Below are 26414 nucleotides of genomic sequence, written 5' to 3'. Positions count from 1 at the left end.
GCTCCTCAATCCATCCATATCATTAATAGACACTACAGTGGCCAAGGACAGCTCCTCAATCCGCCCATAGTATTAATGGAGACTATAGTGGCCAAGGACATCTCCTCAATCGGCCCATGTCACTATAGTCTCTATTATTGATAAAGGACAGCTCCTCAATCCGCCCATATCATTAATAGAGACTACAGTGGCCAAGGACTGCTCCTCAATCCGCCCATATCATTAATAGAGACTATAGTGGCCATACAGGTAAACTAAACACTGCACTGCACTTGGCCCAAACTGTTGAGGCAACACAGTGGCTCAGTGGTTAGTAGTGCTGCCTCACAGCACCAGGCACCCAGGTTCAATTCTACCCTTGGTTGACTGTATGTGTGGAATTTGCACTTTCTTCCTGTATCTGCGTGCGTTTCCAATGGGTGCTCTGCTTTCCAATGGGTGTGTTTCCAAAGATGTGCAAGTTAGGTGGATTGGCCATGGAAAATGTGGGGTTATCGGGTGTGGGTTTGGGTGGGATGCTCTTCGGAGGGTCGTTGTAGACTCAATAGAACAAATAGCCTGCTTCCACACTGTAGGGATTCTATGGTTTTGTCCTATAAAATGACTGTTTTCAACGGGTTCTGTTTGCCGAGCTGGGAATTTGTCTTGCAAACGTTTCGTCCCCTGTCTAGGTGACATCCTCAGTGCTTGGGAGCCTCCTGTGAAGCGCTTCTGTGCTGTTTCCTCCGGCATTTATAGTGGCCTAGACAGGGGACGAAACGTTTGCAAGACAAATTCCCAGCTCGGCGAACACAACCACAACAAAGAGCACCCGAGCTACAAATCTTCTCCCAAACTTTGAACTGTTTTCAACAAATAAAAATAAACTAGCTGATCTTCCTGCAATGTACCCAACAGCGGGGGCACATGTATTCCAGGCTCTTCTATTTCATCCAAATCTCCTAAACCCAGTAACAAAGGGTTTAATGACTATTTCATTAAAAGTGAATAGGTTTCCCATTCCCTGGCATCCAAAGGACATGCTACCAGACCATAGTTTTTAAATCACCACCATACACCAAGTGCTGCCAAAATCTGAAAATCCAGCTTAGTATTTGTCTTAAGAAACAGACAGAAACATCCCAGCAATAATATAGAAGCAAGGCTCAGTAAAAATGAGGAACTTGAAATAATCAGAATCAATAAAGAAATGTTCGTGGAAACATTAATGGGAATAAGTGGTGCCAAATCATCTGTGTCATAGTCATAACTTTAAATCTGGACTGTAATCTGTGTCGAATTTTCTGGAACTAATGCCTCCTTTAAAGTGGATATTAGATAGCTGCCAATACAGTTTTAAAGGGTAATGTGAATTCTGAATGACAAATTATCTCAAGCTTCCAAGAGGTTCCTAACTGTTTGATCTTGTGTTGGGTGCCCCATTGAATGGACACATCAAGCAAAACCGGTCTGTGGATTTTGAATCTTCTGTTGGTCTACATAACTAAAACTCAAAATGGGTGGGTTTCCAAACCCACTAACTCAGAGCTCAGTACTTAACAAAAGACAGCATCTGACACCAGTCATTCATTAGACAGTATGAACGGCCACCAACCCCTCTCCAATGTGTGACAACATCTCCAAACTTTAAATCAGTCTGGCTGGACAAGAGCAGTGTCAGCCATGTTCCTGAAACTGATCAGAGATAACAAATCTCATTCCCCCAAGAAAGTGGGCAATACTGGGGGGGAGCAGTCAGTCTACAAGTTAGCAGGTCAAAGTGGGTCTTTCCTCCAGCCACTAGAACCGAAACCTGCAAGCAATCTGTCAATCTGTCAGTGTAAGGACTCATTAACCTTCTCAGTCTGTCAGTCATTAACTTGAGAGGAAATTCCAAGACTTCCAACTTATATTCACCTCTGTAGAACAACAAGAGCAAACCTATCCAGGCCTGCAACATACTTGTTAAAGGATTGAAACATTCAGACGAACAATTTACATCTGATACTTCTGCTAATAACTCTGGAAGCCAATTGTACTGTGTATGAAAGGGTCTACATGAGTATATGCATGAATATCCATGTGCTCATGAGAGCGTGTGTGACTGTATGTGTTTAAGTCTGTGTGTGAGGCGATGTATTTGCATGTGCTTGTTAGTAGGTGTGGATGTGAAAGTCAGTGCATGTGTGCATGAGTTGGTGTGTGAATATGCATATGTTGTGTGAATGAGTCTGTGTGTGAGAGATACTATGTTCTGGAATGTTTACATTTTGGGGTATTATTTGAGTATACATGATATTTTCTTCTGATTTTTAAAAATTTCGACATGGAATGTGGGCATCGGTGGTTAGCCCATCTTTAATTGCCCAGAGGGCAATTAGGAATCAACTATATTGTTTTGGGTCTGGAGTCACATGTAGGCCAGACTGGGTAAAGATAGTAGTTTCCTTCCCAAAAAGACACAGAGTCACAGAGATGTAAAGCATGGAAACAGACCCTTCAGTTCAACTCATCTATGCTGACTAGATATCCTAAATTAATCTAATCCCATTTGCCAGCACTTGGCCCATATCCCTCTAAACCCTTCCTATTCATATACCCATCCAGGTGCCTTTAAATGTAATTGTACCAGCCTCCACCACTTCCTCTGGCAGTTCATTCCATACATGCACCACCCTCTGCATGAAAACGTTGCCCCTTGGGTCCATTTTAAATCTTTCCCCTCTCACCCTAAACCCTTTAGTTCTGGACTCCCCCAACCCAGGGAAAAGATCTTGTCTATTTACCCTATCCATGCCCCTCATGATTTTATAAATCTGAGTTAATTAGATGGATTTCAATGACAATTGATAATGGTTTCACAACATTAAACTCTTAATTCCAGATTTTTATTGAATTTGAATAAATTTCTGCCGTGGCTACATTTGAACCTAGGTCCCCAGAAAATTATCTGGGTTTCTGGATTAACTGACGAGCAGTAACACCACTTGGCCATTGCCTCCCCTAAAATTAACCCAAAATGCTGATCTGTGTTTATTATTAAAAATTGCAACAGTGCTAATGTTTAAAACATTCCCTGTGAACCATAGGTTATTTTAGACACTTGGGACGAAAGGGGAAGCATTATCCCATCATCTTCTTCTCTCAAACACCTGCATCCCAGTGTTTTCAAAGCCATAGCTACTGAGATAATGGATGGATTGGAGATGACCTTCCAGAATTCTTGAGATTCCAGAACAGACCCCAAAGTAGATGTGAAGTTGGTTGAGCGACAAGAAACAGAGAGTGATGGTTAGTGAACTAGATGAAGTGACTTAGTGGCATTGCTCAGGGGTCAATATTAAATGCACTGCACTTTTGATCCATATTTTGATGGCTCAATGGTTAGCATGCTGCCTCACAGCACCAGGGATCAAGGTTCGGTTATACCCTCATGTGACTGTCTGTGTAGAGTTTGCACATTCTCCACATATTGGCATGGGTTTCCTCTAAGTGTTCCTGTTTACTCCCACAATCCAAAGATGTGCAAGTAGATGGATTGGCCAAGCTAAATTCCTGGGTGTTCAGGGATGTGTATGTTAGGTGGAATGGCCATGAGGAATGCAGGTGTTATAGGGATAGGGTGGGGAGTGATGAATATGGGTGGGATGCTCTTTGGACTCAGTGGGCTGTTTTTGTGAAAGAGAAGAAGGTAAAGAGGTGACTTAACAAAGACATACAAGATGATCAGAAGATTAGATAGAATGGACAGTGAGAGCCCTTTTCCTCGGTGGTGATGGCTGGAATGAGGGGGCATAGCTTTAAATTGAGGGGTGATAGATATAGGACAGATATCAGAGGTAAGTTCTTTCCTCAGAGAGTAGTAGGGGAGTGGAATGCCCTGCCTGTAACAGTAGTAGACCCGCCAATTTAAGGGCATTTAAATGGTCATTGGATAAACATACGGATGATGATGGAATAGTGTAGGTTAGACGGGCTTCAGATTGGTTTCACAGGTCAGCAACGACATCGAGGGCTGAAGGGCCTGTACTGCACTGTAATGTTCTATGTTCTACAAAAAGTGATCAACAAAATTTAATGCAGAGAAATGTGAAGGATTCATTTTGGCAGGAAGAACAAAGACAGGCAATGTGGCATCAAGGCTAAGTTATGATAAACCTTGACCAAAACATGAGTTCAGCCTCATCGTGAGTACAGCATTTGATGCCAGGTACTGTACTTTAAGAAAAATATGGAGACTTTGGAGAGGTGGTACAGAAAGAATGATCCCCAGGATGTCGGTCTTCAGTTTTGAGGATAGATTGGAGCAGTTGGAGTCATCCCCTTCAAGAAGACAGGTTGGGGTGAGGTTTGATGTTCAAGAAGATAATGTGTCTTCATATTGTTTCCATTGGGGGAGAGATCAAGATCTAAGCTGCTTAACAATAGAATCGGGGGGGGGAAGACACTTTGTAATGCAGGGAGTGATGAAGGCCTGAAATACACTCCTGAGAGCGTTTAATCATGCCTAAAGAAAATAATTAAACAGGGCATTGATGAGTCCACTAGTGTGTGAAGAGTTAGCCTCCTGACCTCACAAATGCTCGACCTGCTTAAAGTGAGTGTGACAAAGGTTGACAGCACTGCTTCTAGGATGAGGGGATTGTCCTGTTAGGAGAGAGTATCGGCTGAGCTGATATTTCCTAGAGTATTAAAGGGTGAAAGGTGATTTAATTGAAACTTATCAAACTTCTGAGGGGCTTCAGAGGATATATGCTGAGAAATGTTTCCACCATCGGTAATGTCACTGAACTAGTCATCCCAAAACCCCATGCTACTGTGTTCTAGGAATATGAGTTCAAATCCCACATTGCCAGATGGTGAAATCTGAATTTAGTAAAATCTGGAATAAACTATCATATGTCAACTGTCAATTGTCAAGGTAAATCTGCCACCTTTATCTGGGCTACAAGTGGCTCCAGACATACAGCAAAGTGGTTAACTATTAATTGCCCTCTGGGCTCAGCAATAAATGGCGGCCTAAGCCAAGGATGTTCATATTTCATGAATGTGAAAAACCCCACAGGATCACAGTACCAGAATAGACCGTCATCTACTGAGGACAGGGATGAAGTAAGTTTTCTCCATTCAGAAATTGACAAACCTTTGGTAGTCCCTACCTCAGAGGCTCAATCATGAGTATATTTAAGACAGTTTAGTTGGTATTTTGGTAACTGTGGGCTATTGGGATTTGAGGTAGAGGTCAGCCATGATTTTGCTGAATAGTGGAGGTAGCTCAAAGAGCCACATGATCTACTCCAGCCCCTGTTTCTTCCGTTCACCTGTGTCCACAAGCACGGGCTCATCTGGGGAGAAAACATGGTGGACACAACATACTTTAGGGCTCAATAAATGTCTTTGTTGCAAAGTTAACCAGGACTGTAGGGAAGGGTTAAACCTAATTTGGCAGAAGTGGAAAACCAGATGAAGCATCAAAAGGAGAGAGGAACACAGCACACTGGCAGAGACAACAAATGTTGGACTAGCTTCCATCCAGCTACTCGTTCAATTCCCATTTGTTTGTTCTGCAGTGAAAAACTTCAGTATTGCTGAAAATAGACATCATTTGTTGAAACTTTTCATCTTATATTCATCAGCTCAATTCTCAAGGAATCCCAAAGTAAGGGGAAAATGTCATCTATACCATATGAAAGGCTTAGCATGTACACTCAGTTGATAGAGATGTTGCCTTACAGAATGTACCAGTTAATGTTAACTGACAGTTAACTGCCAAGGTAAAAACAATGACTACAGATGCTGGAAACCAGATTCTGGATTAGAGTGGTGCTGGAAAAGCACAGCAGTTCAGGTAGCATCTGAGGAGCAGGAAAATCAACGTTTCGGGCAAAAGCCTGATGAAGGGCTTTTGCCCGAAATGTCGATTTTCCTGCTCCTTGGATGCTGCCTGAACTGCTGTGCTTTTCCAGCACCACTTTAATCCAGTTAACTGCCAAGACTTACATAAACTTTAAACCAAGCAAGTTGACTCTGATTGATCATTTAATTGTTCTGAGAAATGCAGCAGAGAATGGCCTTCACCTATTCTGTTGAGTTGAAACAGGCACATCAAGATTGCATGTTCTTCCTGTCTGCAATGAACACAGCCCTATGTAGCACCACAGCACACCTCCTGAATGCACCACAGCACACCTGAATGCACCATACTGCAAGAGCTACTGACAGTCCTATTATGGCTGTCAATGTCATTCTTTGCACATTCTACCTGCCCAGCACCCAGTTAAATGGTGACACATTCCCAGGGCCCAATATAAATAATGGCTTAGCCCTGTGCCCTGTATAATATTGACACACAACAGGGTCCTGCCTGAATAATAAAACACTCACAATGCCCAAGATAAGTACTGACCCACACCCAGGACTCTGTAAATCGTGACATACATCCAGGGTTCTGTGCAAATACTGACACCTCTGCAGCCTTGTATAAATATTGACACATGGTCCTGGAGTCTGGCATAAACACTCCAGGGTCCTTTGTAAATATTGACACACTCTTGTATTTTGTGCAAATATTGATTTGCTCTTGGAGCCTTACCTCCATGTTTAATACACTCCCGGGTCCTGTGTAAATATTGACATACACCGAGGGTCCAATGTAAATGTTACCGCACATTCCTTTGTATATATTGATGCATACATCTCGGGTGCTTTGTAAATATTGACACACTCCCGGAGTCGTGTATAATTATTGACACATATGTTCAGGGTCCCATGTAAATATTGACACATATATTCCAGGTGCTTTGTAAGTATCCTTCCAGATATTGCTGTACAAATATCCCTACGCTTTGTCGCCAATCTTGGTGGGAATCGTTCGGAGGTAAGTCAGTATGGATTGTGGTTTCATCAGTTAGCTTTTCTTAATTGAAATGTCTTCATTCAGACCATGCCGTTCACGCCAAAGCCTCAATCTCTCGCGCTAGAAGGGATTTTGAGAGAAATCCCATCACGATCTGACCACCTTCTCACCCCGCCCTGGTCTCTATCCTGGACTCACTCCCAGTGCAGTTCCCCGGGAGAGACTTGGGGCCCTTTCAGCTTTTACAAAGGCAGAAACCAACAGACACTCAGTAAACTGGACTGACAAACCTTCCCACAATGAGCAAGCCGAAACTCAAAACTAAACAAAAAAAATTTAAAACCAAAAAGACACCGACTTCATTGCAAAACACAAAGACAATTAGATCAGCGGGCAAGTTTACAAATACAAAGAAAAGTTGTTTCAAAAGTTACCTTAAGAAATGAAAGTGAGATTGCTTCAGGCTCCACTTTCCCGTGAATTTAGTGGAGTGAGTTTAAGGTATGTGCCTGGGACTTCTCTCCCCTCAAAACCTACACAGACAGACCTGCTTCTCTCATTCACCCTCTGAACTGATTCCGTCTCAGCTTCCCGGGGCTCCTGTTAATTACTTGGCTCTTGTAGGAGGAAACGACGACCCCCCCTCTCCCTCCCACTCTCCCTCCCACTCTTTGTGACTACACTCAGACTCGCCCAGACAGGAGCTGCAGACACCGGGGTCCCGGGTCAGAATGATCCAGTCCCGGGACGTGCAGGCATGTAACCCGCTTCACATTCAAATAGATTCCGCAACAATATGAACAACAACACAAGAAAAAAAAAGGAAAGACAATGTCCACAAACTTTCTTTGCTTTCCCAGTCTGGCTGCATGTGCTGACGGTCGATGGCGAGTTCAAACTCACATCTGGTTTAAAGATTGAGTTGGCGGCGCATTAAGGAGGCGGGATAATTTTAACTGAATCAGTACGGCCAGTGGAAGTTGGAAATATCCTGGTCCCTGAGCCAGGGAGACCTCCTGACTTGGCCGCAATCGCCTTTGAGGTGACCTCTGTCCCAAATGCTCCCATCAACTCAGATTATCCCTGAAATAACCACGGACGGACCGTCTGCGCTAACGGATGTTAGCGATCTGAAATAAAAACGGAAAGTCCTGCTGTTCTGAATAAGAATGGGAATGGGAATGTATTTCTCTCTCCACAGATACTGCCAGACCTGCTGAGTTTCTCCAGTACTTTCGGCTTTTACTTCAGACCTTCATATCGTGAACGTGCTGGAAGTGGCTGACTATCTCAGACTGATATCTGGCCAGAGGAACCATCTCAGCTATAAAAGACTAGCTTAACAAACATTTGAACCCTCCTTTATTCCACTGACTCAGGTCTCACACAGGTTCTTGTCAACACTGTCCCCTGACTGAGGGAGTCACTTTGACCACTGCCTTTCCAAACTCACATTCAAATGGATTCCGCAACAATATGAATAACTATTCGTCAAAAAAAATCCATGCATCACTTTCTTCTGTTCCAGTTTTGTAATCCTCATCCTGTTACAACCCTGGCTGTTACCTCCTCCAGAATGTACTGGCCAAAATATTTTGCATGGCACTCTCTCTCTCTCTCTCTCTCTTCCTCTCTCTCTCTCCCTTCTGCTGCTTCAGACTAATTTAACTGACCACACTAACAGTCAGCTCCTCCACAATTGATTTGACATTACTCTCTAAGACTGGTGTGGCTTTATAAATGTTGGAGATGTGGCTCAGACAAATCAATTATATATTATCTGAAGGAAGCTTGAGAGAGGTGCTTTTGGGAGTTCATTTTCACCGAGTGCTAAATGGCTACAATTCTGGAGAACCAACATTTTGTGCTTTCAATAAGCAGTGTCAGATAATATGGCAATTCAGAATGGGGCATACATGTACAATGTGGGTTAGTCTTCAAGTTTTAGAATAGAATAGAATAACATCTGTTTAGGTAAGTTACTTGAGAAGATTCTGATTTAAGATGTACATGCATTTGGAAAGAGGAGTCAGCATGGCTTTGTGCGTGGGAGATCATGCCTCACAACTTTGTTAGAGTTCTTTAATGAAGTACTGGATTAGTGGTGCTGGAAGAGCACAGCAGTTCAGGCAGCATCCAACGAGCAGCGAAATCGACGTTTCGGGCAAAAGCCCTTCATCAGGAATAAAGGCAGTGAGCCTGCAGCATGGAGAGATAAGCTAGAGGAGGGTGGGGGTGGGGAGAGAGTAGCATAGAGTACAATGGGTGAGTGGGGGAGGAGATGAAGGTGATAGGTCAAGGAGGAGAGGGTGGAGTGAATAGGTGGAAAAGAAGATAGGCAGGTCGGACAAGTCAAGGAGACAGTAAGTGAGCTGAAAGTTTGAAACTAGGATGAGGTGGGGGAAGGGGAAATGAGGAAGCTGTTGAAGTCCACATTGATGCCCTGGGGTTGAAGTGTTCCGAGGCGGAAGATGAGGCGTTCTTCCTCCAGGCGTCTGGTGGTGAGGGAGCGGCGGTGAAGGAGGCCCAGGGCCTCCATGTCCTCGGCAGAGTGGGAGGGGGAGTTGAAATGTTGGGCCACGGGGCGGTTTGGTTGATTGGTGCGGGTGTCTCGGAGATGTTCCCTAAAGCGCTCTGCTAGGAGGCGCCCAGTCTCCCCAGTGTAGAGGAGACCACATCGGGAGCAACGGATGTGCAGGTGAAACTTTGATGGATGTGGAAGGCTCCTTTAGGGCCTTGGATAGAGGTGAGGGAGGAGGTGTGGGCACAGGTTTTACAGTTCCTGCGATGGCAGGGGAAAGTGCCAGAATGGGAGGGTGGGTCGTAGGGGGGTGTGGACCTGACCAGGTAGTCACGGAGGGAACGGTCTTTGCGGAAGGCGGAAAGGGGTGGGGAGGGAAATATATCCCTGGTGGTGGGGTCTTTTTGGAGGTGGCGGAAATGTCGGTGGATGATTTGGTTGATGCGAAGGTTTGTAAGGTGGAAGGTGAGCACCAGGGGCGTTCTGTCCTTGTTACGGTTGGAGGGGTGGGGTCTGAGGGCGGAGGTGCGGGATGTGGACGAGATGCGTTGGAGGGCATCTTTAACCACGTGGGAAGGGAAATTGCGGTCTCTAAAGAAGGAGGCCATCTGGTGTGTCCTATGGTGGAACTGGTCCTCCAGGGAGCAGATACGGCGGAGGCAGAGGCTCACTGCCTTTATTCCTGATGAAGGGCTTTTGCCCGAAACGTTGATTTCGCTGCTCGTTGGATGCTGCCTGAACTGCTGTGCTCTTCCAGCACCACTAATCCAGTATTTGATTTTCAGCATCTGCAGTCATTGTTTTTACCTTCTTTAATGAAGTGACCAGGAAGGTTGACGAGGGCAGGGCAATAGACATAGTCTACATGGGTTACAGCAAGGCCATTGATAAGATTCCACAGAGTAGACTGCTCTGGAAGGGAGAGATAGCTAATTGGATACATAATTGGCTTGATGGTAGGAAGCAGAGAGTGGTAGTAGAAGGTTGCTTGTCAGACTGGAAGCCTGTGACTAGTGGAGTGCCTCAGGGGATAGAACATAGAACATAGAACAATACAGCACAGAATAGGCCCTTCGGCCCACGATGTTGTGTCGAACATTTGTACCTATCCAATTGCCGCTTAAAAGTCACCAATGATTCTGACTCTGCCACTCCCACAGGCAGCGCATTACATGCCCCCACCACTCTCTGGGTAAAGAACCTACCCCTGATATCCCCCCTATACCTTTCACCCTTCACCTTAAATTTATGTCCCCCTGTAACACTTTGTTGTAACCGGGGAAAACGTCTCTGACTGTCTACTCTATCTATTCCCCTGATCATCCTATAAACCTCTATCAAGTCACCCCTCATCCTTTGCCTTTCCAATGAGAAAAGGCCTAGCACTCTCAACCTATCCTCGTACAACCTATTCTCCATTCCAGGCAACATCCTGGTAAATCTCCTCTGCACCCTCTCCAAAGCTTCCACATCTTTCCTAAAATGAGGTGACCAGAACTGCACACAGTACTCCAAATGTGGCCTAACCAAGGTCCTGTACAGCTGCAACATCACCTCACGACTCTTGAATTCAATCCCTCTGCTGATGAACGCTCATACACCATAGGCCTTCTTACAAGCTCTATCCACCTGAGTAGCAACTTTCAAAGATCTATGAACATAGACCCCAAGATCCCTCTGCTCCTCCACCTTACTAAGAACCCGACCGTTAACCCTGTATTCCGCATTCTTAATTGTCCTTCCAAAATGGACAACCTCACACTTGACAGGGTTGAATTCCATCTGCCACTCCTCAGCCCAGCTCTGCATCATATCTAAGTCCCTTTGCAGCCGACAACAGCCCTCCTCACTATCCACAACTTCACCAATCTTCGTATCATCTGCAAATTTACTGACCCACCCTTCGACTCCCTCTTCCAAGTCATTAATAAAAATTACAAACAGCAGAGGACCCAGAACTGATCCCTGTGGAACTCCACTTGTAACTGGGCTCCAGGCTGAATATTTGCCATCTACCACCACTCTCTGACTTTGAGCGGTTAGCCAGTTCTCTATCCAACTGGCCAAATTTCCCACTACACCATGCCTCTTGACTTTCCGCATAAGCCTACCATGGGGAACCTTATCAAATGCCTTACTAAAATCCATGTACACTACATCCACTGCTCTACCCTCATCCACATGCTTGGTCACCTCCTCAAAGAATTCAATAAGACTTGTAAGGCAAGACTTACCCTTCACAAATCTGTGCTGGCTGTCCCTAATCAAGCAGTGTCTTTCCAGATACTCATAAATCCTATCCCTCAGTACCCTTTCCATTAATTTGCCTACCACCGAAGTAAGACTAACTGGCCTGTAATTCCCGGGGTTATCCCTATTTCCTTTTTTAAACAGGGGCACAACATTCGGCACACTCCAGTCCCCTGGTACCACCCCCGTTGACAGTGAAGACGAAAAGATCATTGCCAACGGCTCTGCAATTTCCTCTCTTGCTTCCCACATAATCCTAGGATATATCCCGTCAGGCCCGGGGGACTTGTTTATCCTCAAGTTTTTCGAAATGCCCAACACATCTTCCTTCCTAACAAGTATCTCCTCTAGCTTACTAGTCCGTTTCATACTCTCGTCTTCAACAATACGGTCCCTCTCATTTGTAAATACTGATGGTGCTGAGCCAATGACTGTCTATTATCTATATCAATGATTTGGATGAGAATATATAAGGCATGATTAGTAAGTTTGCAGATGACACTAAAATAGGCGCTATCGTGGACAGTGAGGAAGGTTATCAGCAATTGCAGCAGGATCTTGATCAGCTGGAGAAGTGGGCCGAGAAATGGCAAATGGAGTTTAATAAAGATAAGTGTGACGTCTTGCATTTTGGAAAGTCAAATCAAGGTAGGAGTTTCATGGTGAATGGTAGGGCCTTAAGGAGTGTAGTAGAACAGAGGGACCTTAAGTGGAGTCCCAGGTAGACAGGGCAGTGAAGGAGGCTTTTGGCACACTGGCCTTCATCAGTCAGGGTAGTGAGTATAGGAGTTGGGAAGTTATGATGCAGTTGTACAGGACGTGTTAAGGCTGCACTTGGAGTATTGTGGTTCGTTTTAGTCACCTTGCTACAAGAAGGATGTTATTAAACTGGAAAGAGTGCAGAGGAAATTTACAAGGATGTTGCCAGGACTCAATGTTCTGAGTTTTAAGGAGACATTGGACAAGCTAGGCTAAGACATTTTTCTTCAGAGCTTAGGAGACTGAGGGGTAATCTTATAGAAGTGTATAAGATCTTGAGAGGCATGGATAGGGTGAATGCACTCAGTATTTTTCACAGGGTTGGGACTAGAAGAATCAGTAGAGGGGAAAGAATAAAAGGGAACCTGAGGGGCAACTTTTTTACACGGAGGGTGGTATGCATATGGAATGAGCTGCTAGTAGAAGTGGTTGAGGAGGGTACATTAACAACACTTAAAAGACATTTGGACAAATACATGGATAGGAAAGGTTTAGAAGGATATGGGCCAAGTGCAGGGAAATGGGGTTCGCGTGGATGGACATTTTGGGCCTTTGGGCCAAAGGGCCTGTCTCTGTGCTGTAGGTCTCTATGACTGTAATAGAATATCCTTTATTGTCGCATGTACTCCATTATAGAAGTACAGTGAAAAGCTTTTACAATGTCTGCCTCTTATGGTATTACCTTCGGTACAAATCTTGGATACAAAAGAGGAACAAAAGTAGTTGCATTACTTTACAGAGTTTAAAACATATGTTCAAAATAAGACATAAGGATTGACATTCGAGTCAGGTAAAAATTTCAAATAAACATTACATTACAGCAACTCAGCGCAAGGTCTCCACACGTGGTTTGACCATCTGTGCCAGACCCCAGTCCAACAGCCATCCCCACTCCACTCCAAGTCTCCAGTCCGCTTCATACTGGCACTCAGCTGCTCCAAGGTAAGTTCCAGACCTGGCTTCCTGTGCTGGTCTCTGACCAGGACTCACTGCCCACACTACGCTGTGACATGCTCTCCACACTACTCTGGGACTTGCTCCCTGTGCCCTGCTCCAGGATGTGCCTCCAGGACTAAGGGGAGAGAAAAAGAGAGATGTAAAATAAAGAAAATGAACAGGTGGAGGAGAGGAGCTCCTGCAGGAGCTTCTTACTGTGCCGCTATCTTGTATTGGATGAGGTTTAATTGTTGAGGTACATAGAGGAACTTGAGGTTTACTCTCAGTTTGGCCTCAAGAGATAGTCGATAAGATCACCCTGACCTACTTCCATGCTGTAAGGATTCTATAATCTCTGTTGTTGAGGAAGATAATTACAAAGTACCTTTGTCTTCAGATCAGAACCAGGCCACTTTGGAAGAGTATAGAGTCACAGAGATGTACAGCACAGAAACAGACCCTTCAGTCCATCCTGTCCATGCCAAACAAGTATCCTAAACTAATCTAGGCCCATTTGCCAGCACTTGGCCCATTTCCCTCTAAACCCTTCCTATTAATATACCCATCCAAATGCCTCTTAAATGTTGCAATTGTACCAGCCTCCACACGTACACGTACCACCCTCTGCATGAAAAAGTTGCCTCTTAGATCCCTTTTATATCTTTCCCCTCTCACCCTAAACCTATGCCCTCTAGTTCTGGACTCCCCCACCCCAGGGAAAAGACTTTGACTGTTTACCCTATCCATGCCCCTCATGATTTTATAAACCTCTATAAGGTCACCCCTCACCCTCTGACGTTCCAGGGAAAACAGCCCCAGTCTGTTCAGCCACTGTCTATAGCTCAAATCCTCCAAACCTGGCAACATCCTTGTAAATCGTTTCTGAATCCTTTCATGTTTCACAACATCTTTCCAATAGAAAGGAGACCAAAATTGCACGCAATATTCCAAAAGTAGTCTAATCAATGTCCTGTACAGCTCCAGCGTGACCCCCCAACTCCTGTAGTCAATGCTCTGACCAATAAAGGAAAGCATACCAAATGCCTTCTTCACTATCCTATCTACCTGCTTTCAAGGAACTCTGAACCTGTACTCCAAAGTCTCTTTTGTTCACCAACCCTCTTCAGGATCTTACCATTAAGTGTATAAGTCCTGCTCTGATTTGCCTTTCCAAAGTGCAGCACCTCGCATTTATGTAAATTAAACTCCATCTGCCACTCCTTAGCCCATGGCCCATCTGATCAAGATCCTGTTGTAATCTGAGGTAACCTTTTTCTCTACACCTCCAATTTTGGTATCATCTGAAAACTTGCTAACTATACCTCCTATATTCACATCCAAATCATTTATATAAATGACGAAAAGTAGTGGACCCAGCACCGATTCTTGTGGCACTCCACTGGGCACAGGCCTCTAGTCTGAAAGCAACCCTCCACCACCACCCTCTGTCTTCTACCTTCGATCTAGTTCTGTATCCAAATGGCTAGTTCTCCCTGTATTCCATGATATTTAACCTTGTTAACCAGTCTCCCATGGGGGACCTTGTCAAACTCCTTACTGAAGTTCATATAAATCACATCTACCGCTCTGCAGTCCAGCAGCTCCTCTTCCTGTGAAGAGAAATGTAAGTGTGAAACTCTTCTCCACATGGAAGAGAATCATATTGGCCATGATCAAATGGCAGAATAGACTTATTGGGCTGACTGGCCTAATTCTGCTCTTTTGTCTATTGGTGTAATTTGTTATGAGAGGCATGGATATGCCGAGTAACTAAGATCTTTTATCAAAGGTGGGGAAGTCCAAAACTACAGTTTAAGGTGAGAGGGGCAAGATTTACGAAGGATATGAGGGTAACTTTTTCATGCAAAGGGTGGTTTGTGTGGAATGAGCTGCCAGGCAAAGTGGTGGAGGCTAGTACAATTACAACATCTAAAAGTCATCTAGATGGGTTCATGAATAAGAAGGTTTCGTGGATATAGGCCAAATGCTGTCAAATGGGACTAGGTCAGACTGGGATATCTGTGTGATTTGGACCAAAGGGTCTGTTTCCATGCTGTATGACTCTATACTGAGTGGCACTGTGGCTCAGTGGTTAGCAGTGCTGCCTCACAGCACCAGGGACCCGGATTCGATTCCCACCTTGGGTGACTATATGGAGATTGTACATTCTCCCCGTATCTGTGAAGCTTTCCTCTGGGTCTTCCGTTTCCTCCCACAGTCCATAGATGTGCAGGTCAGGTGAATTGGCCATGCTAAATTGCCAATAGTGTTAGATGGATTAGTCAGGGGTAAATTTAGGGGTTAGGTCTCTTTTCAGACTGTTGGTGTGGATTTGTTGGGCAAAATGGCCTGTTTCCACACTGTCGGGAATCTAATAAGTAATTTAGAATTGATCACCATTGTTCACCAGTCATTATGGGATCTGCAGCTAATGATCTGTTGAGTTAAGATAGAGATCAGCTATGATTTCGTTGTGTGCCAGAAGATAATTTTAGGGCTGAATGGCCTCCACCTGTTCCTTCAATTTCATACACTTAATCTCTTTTGACCACTTTTCAGCTTAACCCTCAACTTTTCCTCAAAAGTCTGTTTTTATTCCAGGTCAAGTGTTGGTCAATCTGATCTTTGCCCTGCATGGTCAGCACAGTTGCTAGGTGATGCTGTTGTACAGTTTGGGGTCTGTTCATTGAGGACTCCAAAAAAATCTCCCTTCATTTTCAAGGCTACCCTGAAATGTCATCAGGGCCGGCTAGTTGATGGACCTTCACCGAAGCAGAGCTAAAAGATGACACCCGTTGTGTGCAGAGGAGCTGGCCATTTGGCCATCCTGTGGTACTCTGACGCACCTCCTCGTCAGGCTCAGCATGGGCCTGCAAACAGGAATTCCGTGCGGGGTGCACAAATTCTTCATGTGCTCATTTTCTTTCCCTGCATTTCTTGCTCTCGCCCACCCCAACCCCCATTGTCACTATCCCAACCCCCAATGGGATGACCAGTGGATTCTAGTACACCACCAAGAATCTCACTGTGTGTGACACTAGTCAGGTCTCAACCTGTATTGGGCTGAGGCAGGCTATTTGACTGTGTTGGCATCATAATGAAGGATATCAGGACATATGAGATGTGCATCTACTTGCAGTTTTTGTGATGAGTTTTCAACTTCAAGAGAAGGTGAGCTGGGGGTGTTACGGGGACTAATGAGGGACTTGTTAACTATTGATGATCCTTCTCATCTCGAACTGGAAAGACTGAAGTCAGTTAGGAGCCTGTCTATTTTCAATTGTTTGTCGGCCCTGAGCTGTGCTTAACATTCATTCATAATCTGTCGTGCAGAGCACAGTAACTGGACTGAGAGGAAATGATGTCAGTCTAGCCTGAGATTGGAAAACCTGACAGTCTGTTAGCTCCCTGAAAGGCAAGTGTTTCTAATTTACAAAGAGAAACATATGTTCGACTGCTGCTTCACTCCAAAGGCAACCATATAAATCAGGCTGTTGTCAAAAGGAGCAGGGCCTTTCCTTCTCTTGCAGTAGGTTGAGAAGCAGCAGTCTTTAAAATGTCAGCAACAATAATGGCTGAGAAAATTTGTTCTCCGTGTGGCAATGTGATGGAGATAATTTCAGGAACGTGAGGGGTACTGCAGCCAGATTGTCACATTCCTCATCAATTGAAAACTTGCCACAAAATTCCAGGAGTAAGACGTCAACCAGAGCAGCTCATGTCTGAGGAACTCCTTTCCCCGTTACAATCATTCTGGGGGGTATTGGTCATAGTTCTGGGGTGGCACTCCTGCTTCTGAGTGAGAAGGTGTGGTTTCAGGTCCTGCAGGCAATATTAGGCTGCTGTTTCGAAGGAATACTGTCAGAAGGGCTGTTTCTTGATGAGCTGTTAAGCGCTGTTTCCTCTTTCACATGGCAGCATTCCAAAAGAGAGCAGAGGAGCTCATCCTGCTGGATTGGGCAATGTTCATCCCCTGACAAGCAGCACTATGACAGATTATCTGTTCATGATCTCATCCCTTCTTGTGGGACCTTCCTGTATGCAAATTGCACTGCTGTCCTCCCCACATTGCAACCATGATAACACATCATTATCTGCAAGACCTTTGTGAGTTCTTGAGGTTATATATGTGCTATTTAAATGCAAGGATATAAAAAGGGTACAGGGTGTGAAGGGGCATGTGGGACATTGAAGTTTGTTGTGAAGTGAAGGGGGGATGTGGGATTGAACAGAGTGGGATAATAAAGTATGTGGGACGAAAAGGGTCTGGTGAGATTAAACTGGGTGGCTCATTTACAGACAAGTACTAGCAGACTGGATGGGTTTAATGGTCAAACATTTTATCATTCGACAATGAGGCATTAGAAAGGGATATGGAAGCATGCAAGGTGGACGGAGAGAAGTTAGTCAAGGACCCATGTCCTTTGGTCACATAAAACTTTGCAATAGCATGAACACTAGCTGCTGGGGAATATTCAGCCTAGCATTATAAAAAGGCAACTGGTGCCAACTGATTAGTCAGATATGCATATTCATAAACACGTATATAGATATCCTGATCTGAGATTTTCATTCCAAATTCTAGCCCATATTTCTAATATTAAAATGTCATTTAGATAAGTTCCAAAAGGCATTTGACAAGGTGCTGCACAAAAGACTGCTGCATAAGACAGAGAAGCAAGGTATTGTGAGTAATGGGTGAAAGTGAGGACTGCAGATGCTGGAGATCAGAGTCCAGATTAGAGTGGTGCTGGAAAAGCACAGCAGGTCAGACAGTATCCAAGGAGCAGGAAAATCGACGTTTTGGGCACAAGCCCTTAATCAGGAATGAGGCTGGGAGCCTGTGGGGTGGAGAGATAAATAGAAAGTGGGTGGGGCTGGGGAGAAGGTAGTAAAAAAATACAATCAGTGGATGGGGGTGGGGTTGAAGGTGTTAGGTCAGAGAGGAGGGTGGAGTGCTTAGGTGGGAAGGGAGATTGGCAGGTAGGACAGGTCATGGGGATGGTGCTGAGCTGGCAGGTTGGAACTGGGGTGAGATGGGGGGAGGGGAAACGAAGAAACTGGTGAAGTCCACATTGATGCCCTGGGGTTGAAGGGTTCCGAGGCGGAAGATGAGGCATTCTTCCTCCAGGCGTTGGGTGGTAAGGGAGCAGCAGTGAAGGAGGCCCAGGACCTGCATGTCCTCGGCAGAGTGGGAGGGGGAGTTAAAATGTTGGGCCACGAGGCGGTGGGATTGATTGATGTGGGTGTCCCAGAGATGTTCCCTGAAGCGCTCTGCAAGAAGGCGCCCAGTCTCCCCGATGTAAAGGAGACGGTATCGGGAGCAACGGATTCAATAAATGACGTTAGTGGATGTGCAGGTAAAACTTTGATGGATGTGGAAGGCTCCTTTAGGGCCTTGAATGGAGGTGAGGGAGGAGGTGTGGGCACAGGTTTTACAGTTCCTGCGGTGGCAGGGGAAGGCGCCAGGACGGGAAGGTGGGTTGTAGGGGGGCATGGACCTGACCAGGTAGTCACGGAGGGAACGGTCTTTGCAGAAGGGGGTGGGGATGGAAATAAATCCCTGGTGGTGGGGTCTTTTTGGAGGTGGCGGAAATGTCAGTGGATGATTTGGTTTATGCAAAGGTTAGTAGGGTGGAAGGTGAGCACCACGGGCGTTCTGTCCTTGTTACGGTTGGAGGGATGGGGTCTGAGGGCGGAGATGCGGAATGTAGATGTTGGAGGGCATCTTTAACCACATGGGAAGGGAAATTGCAGTCTCTGAAGATGGAGGCCATCTGGTGTGTTCTGTGGTGGAACTGGTCCTCCTGGGAGCAGATCCAGCGGAGGCGGAGGAATTGGGAATACGGGATGGCATTTTTGCAAGAGGTAGGGTGGGAAGAGGTGTAATCCAGGTAGCTGTGGGAGTCGGTGGCTTTGTAAAAAATGTCAGTGTCAAGTCGGCCGTCATTAATGGAGATGGAGACGTCCAGGAAGGGGAGGGAGTTGTCAGAGATGGTCCAGGTAAATTTAAGGTCAGGGTGGAATGTGTTGGTGAAGTTGATGAATTGCTCAACCTCCTCGCGGGAGCACGAGGTGGCGCCAATGCAGTCATCAATGTAGCGGAGGAAGAGGTGGGGAGTGGTGCCGGTGTAATTACGGAAGATGGACTGTTCTACATAGCCAACAAAGAGACAGGCATAGCTGGGGCCCATACGTGTGCTCATGGCTACCCCTTTGGTCTGGAGAAAGTGGGAGGATTCAAAGGAGAAATTGTTAAGGGTGAGGATCAGTTCAGCCAAAGATGAGAGCATCAGTGGAAGGGTACTGTTGGGGACGTTGGGAGGGGAAGAAACGGGGGTCTTACAGGCCCTGGTCATGGCGGACGGAGGTGTAGAGGGACTGGCTGTCCATGGTGAAGATGGGGCATTGGAGGCCGGGGAAACATAAATCTTGGATGAGGTGGAGGGCATGGGTGTTGTCTCGAACGTATGTGGGGAATTCCTGGACTAGGGGGGATAGGACAGTGTTGAGGTAGGAAGAAATGAGTTCAGGGGATAGGAGCATGCTGAGACAATGGGTCGCCCAGGATGGTCAGGCTTGTGGATCTTGGGAAGGAGGTAGAATCGGGCGGTGTGGGGTTCATGGACTATGAGGTTGGAAGCTGTGGGTGGGAAATCCCCTGAGGTGATGAGGTTGTGTATGGTCTGGGAGATAATAGTTTGGTGATGGGCGTGAGGTCATAGTTGAGGGGGTGGTAGGAGGAGGTGTCTTCGAGTTGGCGCCTGGCTTCAGCGGTGTAGAGGTCAGTGTGCCAGACTACCACTGCACCCCCTTTATCTGCTGGTTTGATGGTGAGGTTGAGATTGGAGCAGAGGGAATGGAGGGCTATGCATTGTGAGGGTGAGAGGTAGTCATGGAAGGAACGATCTCTATCTACACTAATACATTATGGGTAATGTATTAGCGTGGATAGAGGATTGGTTTTCCAGCAGGAAGAAAAGAGTGAGGATAAATGAGTGCTATTCTGGTTGGCAATCAGTGACTAGTGTTGTGCCTCAGGGATCATTGTCGGGACTGCAATTATTCACAACTTACATCCATAGTTTGTCGTGTGTCAAAATTTGCTGATGATATTAAGATGACTGGTAGAGCAAATTGTGCAGAGGACTGTGAAACTTCGCAAAGGTCATAGACAGTTTAAGTAAGTGGGCAAAGGTCTGGCGGATGGAGTACAATGTTAATAATTGTGAAGTCATCTAGTTTGGTAGAAATAGCAGTAAGAAGGACTTTCATTTCAATCGTAAAAATTGAAATTCAAGCATGCTACTGTGCAGAGGGACCTGGGTGTCCTTGTGCATGAATCACAGGGGGTTGGTCTGCAGGTACTACAACTAATTAGGAAGCAAATGGAATTTTGTCCGTCATTGCTGGAGGGATTGAGTTTAAAAGCAAGGAGGTTATGTTGTAGCTGTACAGGGTACAGGTGAGGCCACACCTGGAGTACGGCAAGCAGTTTTGGTCTCCTTACTTGAGAAAGGGTATACTGGCACTGGAAATGGTGCAGAGGTTGTTCACAAAGTTGATTCGGATTTGGGGGGGGTTGGCTTATGAGCAGAGACTGAGTAGACTGGGATTATGTCATTAGAATTTAGAAGATTTAGGGGGGGATCTTATGGAAACATTTAAAATTATGAAGGGAATAGATAAGATAAAAGTAGTGAGGATGTTTCCAATAGCAGGTGACACTAGGACAAGAGAGCATAGCCTGAAAATTTGGGGGAGCAGATTTAGGAATCTAAGGAATCCCCTGCCCAGGGAAGTGGTTGAGGCTTCCTCATTGAAAGTTTTTAAGGCATAGATATATAATTTTTTGAACAGTAAAGGAATTAAGGGTTATAGTGAGAGAGCAGATAAGTGGAGCTGAAGCCACAAAAAGATCAGTCATGAATGTAATGAAATGGGGGAGCAGGCTGGAAGGGTCAGATGGCCTCCTCCTGTTCCTGGTTCTTATGTACATGAATAAGAAATGTTTGGAAGGATGTAAGTGAAATGCAGGCAGGTGGGACTAGTTTAGTTTGGATTTTGGTGGGCTTGGAATGGTTGGACCAAAGGGTCTGTTTTGGTGCCGTATGACTAAGTGCTAAAGTAAACATGGTAAAATGTAATTCTACATTGCTGCCAGTGGTTGTCACTGTGCCTGGAAATGGTACACACTGCTGCCGTCATAAGCCAGTGGTGAAGTAACTGATTGTCTAAGGTGGTAGATAATGCCAACTACGCAGGCTGCTTTGTTCTGGGTGGTGTCAAGCTTCTTGAGCGCAGTTGAAGTCACACCCACCCAGGAAAGTGGAGAGTATTCCAACAAATTCCAGGCTTGTGTCTTGGAGATGGTGGGAGTGAGGACTGCAGATGCTGGAGAAGTCAGAGTCAATAAAGTTTGGAGCTGGAAAATGCACAGCAGGTCAAGCAACATCTGAGGAGCAAGAGAGTTAACATTTTGGGCTTAATCCATCATCAGGACTGGGAGGGGGGAAGGGGGCTGTGAAATAAATGGGAGGGGTGGGGCTGGGGGAAAGGTAGTTGGGATGACGATAGCTGTTCCCTGAACCATTCTGTGAGTTTGCACTCGGTCTCTCAAATGTAGTGGAGAGCAATGGATGCGATAAATGAGATTCGAGGCTATGCACTTAAATCTCTGCTGGATTTGGAATGATCCTTTGGGGCCTTGGATGGGAGTGGAGGGGGGGGCAGTGTGACTGCACATTTTGCATCTCATATGGCAGATTGGGGAAGGTGGTTGTGATAGGTTGGTGGCAAGTGTGGAGCAGATAGGTGCGGAAGAAAATGGACAACACCGAGCCAAGTCGGAGTGTTGGAACTGAGATGGGGAGATTTGGAAACTGGCGAATTCAGTGTTAAGGCCGTGTAACCTCCCAATGCAGAGGTGTTCCTCCTCCAGTTTGTGGGTGGCCTTGTTTAGGCAGTGGGGGAGGCCCGGGGGGGAGTGGGAGGGGGAATTGGGGAGTTGAAATGGATGGCTACAGGAAAGTGGGGTTGGTTGGAGCATACAGACCAGAGATGTTCCCTGAACCGTTCTGTGCGTTTGCACTCGGTCTCTCAAATGTAGTGGAGAGCAATGGATGCGATAAATGAGATTTGAGGCTATGCACTTAAACCTCTCCTGGATTTGGAATGATCCTTTGGGGCCTTGGATGGGGGTTGAGGGGGGCGGTGTGACTGCACATTTTGCATCTCATATGGCAAATTGGGGAAGGTGGGGAGTGTGGACCTAACGAGGGAATCACAGAGGGAATGGGCCCTACAGAATGCAGCTAGGGGTGGGGAGAGAAATATATTTTTGGTGGCGGTGGGGTCTGACTGTAGGTGGCAAAAATGGCAGAGGTTGACATGCTGGATTTGGCAATTAGTTGGGTGGAATGTGGGGACCAGAGGGATTATATATTTGTTGTGGTTGGAGGGGTGGGCTTTGAGAACGAAGGTGCAGGAAATGGAGGAGATGCAATTGAGGACATTGTTGATAAGGGGGGAGGGGAAGTGATGGTCCTAGAAGTAGGAGGATATCTGGAATGTCCTGGAGTGGAATTGCTAATCTTGGGAGCAGATACGGCAGAGACAGAGGAGTTGGGAGTAAGCAATCATGATTTTACAGGAGGGTGGTGGAAGGCGGTTCAGTCAAGGTAGCTGTGGGCCGCAATGTGTTTGAAGTCGATGTCAGTGTTAAGTTGGTCACCTGAGACAGAAATGGAGAGGTCCAGGAAGAGGAGGGAGGTTTTGGAGATGGTCCAGATGAATTTGAGGTCAGAGTGGAAGGTGTGGGTGAAGTGGATGAACTGCTCGAGCTCCTCATGGGAGCATGAGCCAGCGCTGATTCAGTCATCGATGTAGTGGAGGAAAAGGTGGGGCAGAGACTGTTCCATGTATCCTGTGAAGAGGCAGGCATAGCTGGGACCCCATGTGGGTACCTATAGCCACCTTCTAGTCTGTAGGAAGTGGGAGGATTGAAAGGGGAAATTGTTCAGAGTAAGGACCAGTTCTGCCAATTTAATGAGAGTGTTGGTCAAGGGGGACTGGGTAGGTCAGTAGGAAAGGAAGAAACGGAGAATTTTGAGACCTTCATCATGGGGGACACAAATGTAGAGGGACTGAATGTCCATGGTGAAGATGGGGTGTTGGGGGCATGTAGAATTAGATGTTATTGAGGAGGTGGGTGGCATGGGTGGTGTCTTGAACATATGTGGGGAGTTCCTGTACCAAACGTAAGTGGAGAAAGGACAGATTTGAGATAAGAGGAGATGAGTTCGGTGGGGCAAGAGCAGGCGGAGACAATCAGTCGATTGGTTTGTGGATTTTGAGTAAGAGATAGAACTGGGTGGTGCAGAGTTAGAGAACTATGAGGTTGGAGGCTGAGGATGCGAGATTACTTGAGGTGATGAGATTGTGGGTGAAATTGGAGATGATGGTTTGGTGATGAGAGGTGGGGTCATGGTTGAGGGGGCGGAAGGAGAAGGTGTTGGTGAGTTGGTTTCTAGCCTCAGCGATGTAGAGGTCAGTGCGCCATACAACCATTGCACCTCCCTTCTTGGCTGGTTTGATGGTGAGGTTGGAGCAGAGGGAATGGAGGGCTGCGCATTGTGAGGGCTGGCGGGTGGTTGAAGTGAGTGAGAGGGTGGAGAGATTGAGGTGGTTCATGTCACGTCAGCAGTTGGAGGTGAAGAAGTCAAGGGAGGGTAACAGGTCAGCACGAGGTGCCCAAGAAAATGGAATTTGTTGGAGATGGGAGAAGGGGTGGGAGTCACGATTGAAAAAGTAGCCACAGAGGCAGAGATGATGGAAAAAGAGTTCAACATTGCTGCGTTTATGGAATTCGTTGATATGGGGGCAGAGTGGAATGAAGGTGAGTCCTTTGCTGAGGACTGACTGTTTGTCCTCAGTGAAGGGGAGGTCTGGGGGGGATGGTGAACAGGCTTTGAGGAGTAGAAGGTGAGTTTTTAGCTGCTGAATTTCTGGTCTTTGATTTAGGCAGCGGGGCTGGTTTCAGGGGGTTGGCAGTGTGATAGGTTTACATGGGGATATTATGGTGGAAAGTACTGTGGAATTGTTATAAATAAGAGGTTTTACATTTCACACATTTGTAAGTCTGATGCTGAGCAATAAACATTGAAACTGGAGCAGGAGTAGGCCATTTGGCTCTTCGAGCCTACTCCAGTATTTAATCTGATCATAATTAGTCCTCTGTCTCAATGCCATATCCCTGCTTTCTCCCAATTCTCCAGTAAAACCTAAAAATACCTCTCTCTTGAATATATTCAGTGACTTGGCTTCTGTGATAGAGGACCTCACAGGTTGACTATCCTTTGAGTCAAGAACATGTTCTTCATCTCTAAATAGTCTACCCTATATCCGGAGACTGTCCCCTGGTTCTAGATTCTCCAACTGGGGAAAACATCCTCCCTACCTCTAGTCCGTCCATCCCTGTTAGAATTTTATATGTTTCAATCAGATCCCCTCTCATCCTATAAATCTCAAATAAATACAGGCTCAGTTTGAAGTAACTTCTGTTCATAGGTCAGCCCTGCCATCCCTGGTACCAACCTAGTGAACCTCTGTTACATTCCCTGTATGGTGAGAATATTCTTTCTTAGGTAGTAGACCAAATTTGCAGCAATACTCCAGATGTGGTCTCACCAAGGCTCTGTCTAACTGTAGTAAATCATCCTGACATCTAAACTCAAGTCTTCCTGCAATGAAGCTAATATGCCATTAGTCTTCCTCATTGCTTAACCGCACCAGCTGATATACCTGCACTGACTGATGTATAAGAACACCTTGATTCCCTTTGAACATCCTCATTCCCAATAAATCATCAATTCAGTAATGCTTTTCTTTTCTGATATTTACACCAAAGTGCGTTGCTTCACATTCAGCCACTGTATACTGTGTCTGCTCACTCCCTCAGTTTATGTAAATCACCCTGAAGCCTCCTTGCATCCTCTTCAGAACTCACAGATCCACCCTGTGCTGTATTGTGCCATCAGCAAGCTTAGAAGAGTTGCATTTTGTTCCCTCATCCAGGCCATAATTATGTTAATTTTAGTATCCAATAATGACTTAATGCCAACTAGAAAAGAGTCATTTATTCCCATGATCCCAAATCTTGATCCATGCTAATCTATTAACCAACACCCCCCACACCCCAATCCAATGAACTTTAACTTTGCCCACTAATCTCTTTTGAGAAATCATATCAAAAGTCTTTTGAACATCCAAGTACACCACAACCACTGGTTCTCCCTTATCTGTTTTAAAGGTACATAGTCAAAAAACTCCAGACTTGTCAAGCATGATTTACATTTCATAAGACCATGCTGGCTTTTTCCAAACTCATTTATGCTTTCCAAACGTTCTGTTATCACATCTTTTATAATAGACTCTAAGATTTTCTCCGGCACTAATATTAGACTAATTGGTCTGTAATTCACTTTTTTTTTCTCTCCCTCCCTTTTTAAATATATTTGGGGTTACATTTGCCACACTCCAAATTGTGGGAATTACTCCAGAATCTATTGAATTTTAGTGGTTAGCACTACTGTCTCACAGCGCCAGGGACCCAGGTTCGATTCCAGCCTCAAGCAACTGTCTGTGCGGAGTTTGCACATTCTCCCCGTGTCTGCGTGGATTTTCTCTGAGTGCTCCAGTTTCCTCCCACAGTCCAAAAGATGTGCAGGTCAGGTGAATTAGCCATACTAAATTACCCATAGTGTTAGGTGCATTAGTCAGATGGAAATGGGTCTGGGTGGGTTACTCTTTGGAGGGTCGGTGTGGACTTGTGGGGCTGAAGGAAATGTTGTAGAGAAGCTAATCTATTTTTAGGGCCACTTCTTATGGTGCAATGGGATATAGATTATTAGGCCCTGGGAATTTGTCAGCCTTTGGCCCCATCAATTTCCACAACAATCATTTCTTACAAATACTGATTTCCTTCTCTCTCACTAGACCCTTGTTTCCCTAATATTTTGGGAAATTATTTGTGTCCTCAATTCTTCTTCCATTTTGTTATTCCCCATTATAATATTACCACTTCTGCCTGTAAGGAAACTGCATTTATCTTTG

General features: G+C 45.6%; 1 protein-coding gene across 2 annotated transcripts in view; it reads right to left on the bottom strand.

Annotated features, from left to right (window-relative positions):
* col16a1 (collagen, type XVI, alpha 1) overlaps positions 1–7809 on the bottom strand; it is a 367062-nt gene extending 359253 nt beyond the window's left edge. Inside the window, exon 1 of one of the 2 annotated variants that reach the window (XM_072548617.1) lies at positions 7679–7809. The gene's annotated coding sequence lies outside the window, so the exon portion shown is untranslated. Of the gene's footprint in view, positions 1–7269; positions 7462–7678 lie in introns of those variants that run through there. The other variant, XM_072548616.1, reaches the window with a different exon arrangement.
* Between the last annotated feature and the right edge of the window lie 18605 nt (positions 7810–26414).

The sequence above is a fragment of the Chiloscyllium punctatum genome, chromosome 27 (assembly GCF_047496795.1).
Source record: "Chiloscyllium punctatum isolate Juve2018m chromosome 27, sChiPun1.3, whole genome shotgun sequence".
In the NCBI taxonomy this organism is placed as follows: Eukaryota; Metazoa; Chordata; class Chondrichthyes; order Orectolobiformes; family Hemiscylliidae; genus Chiloscyllium; species Chiloscyllium punctatum.
This window is presented reverse-complemented; position numbering and strand designations above follow the sequence as displayed.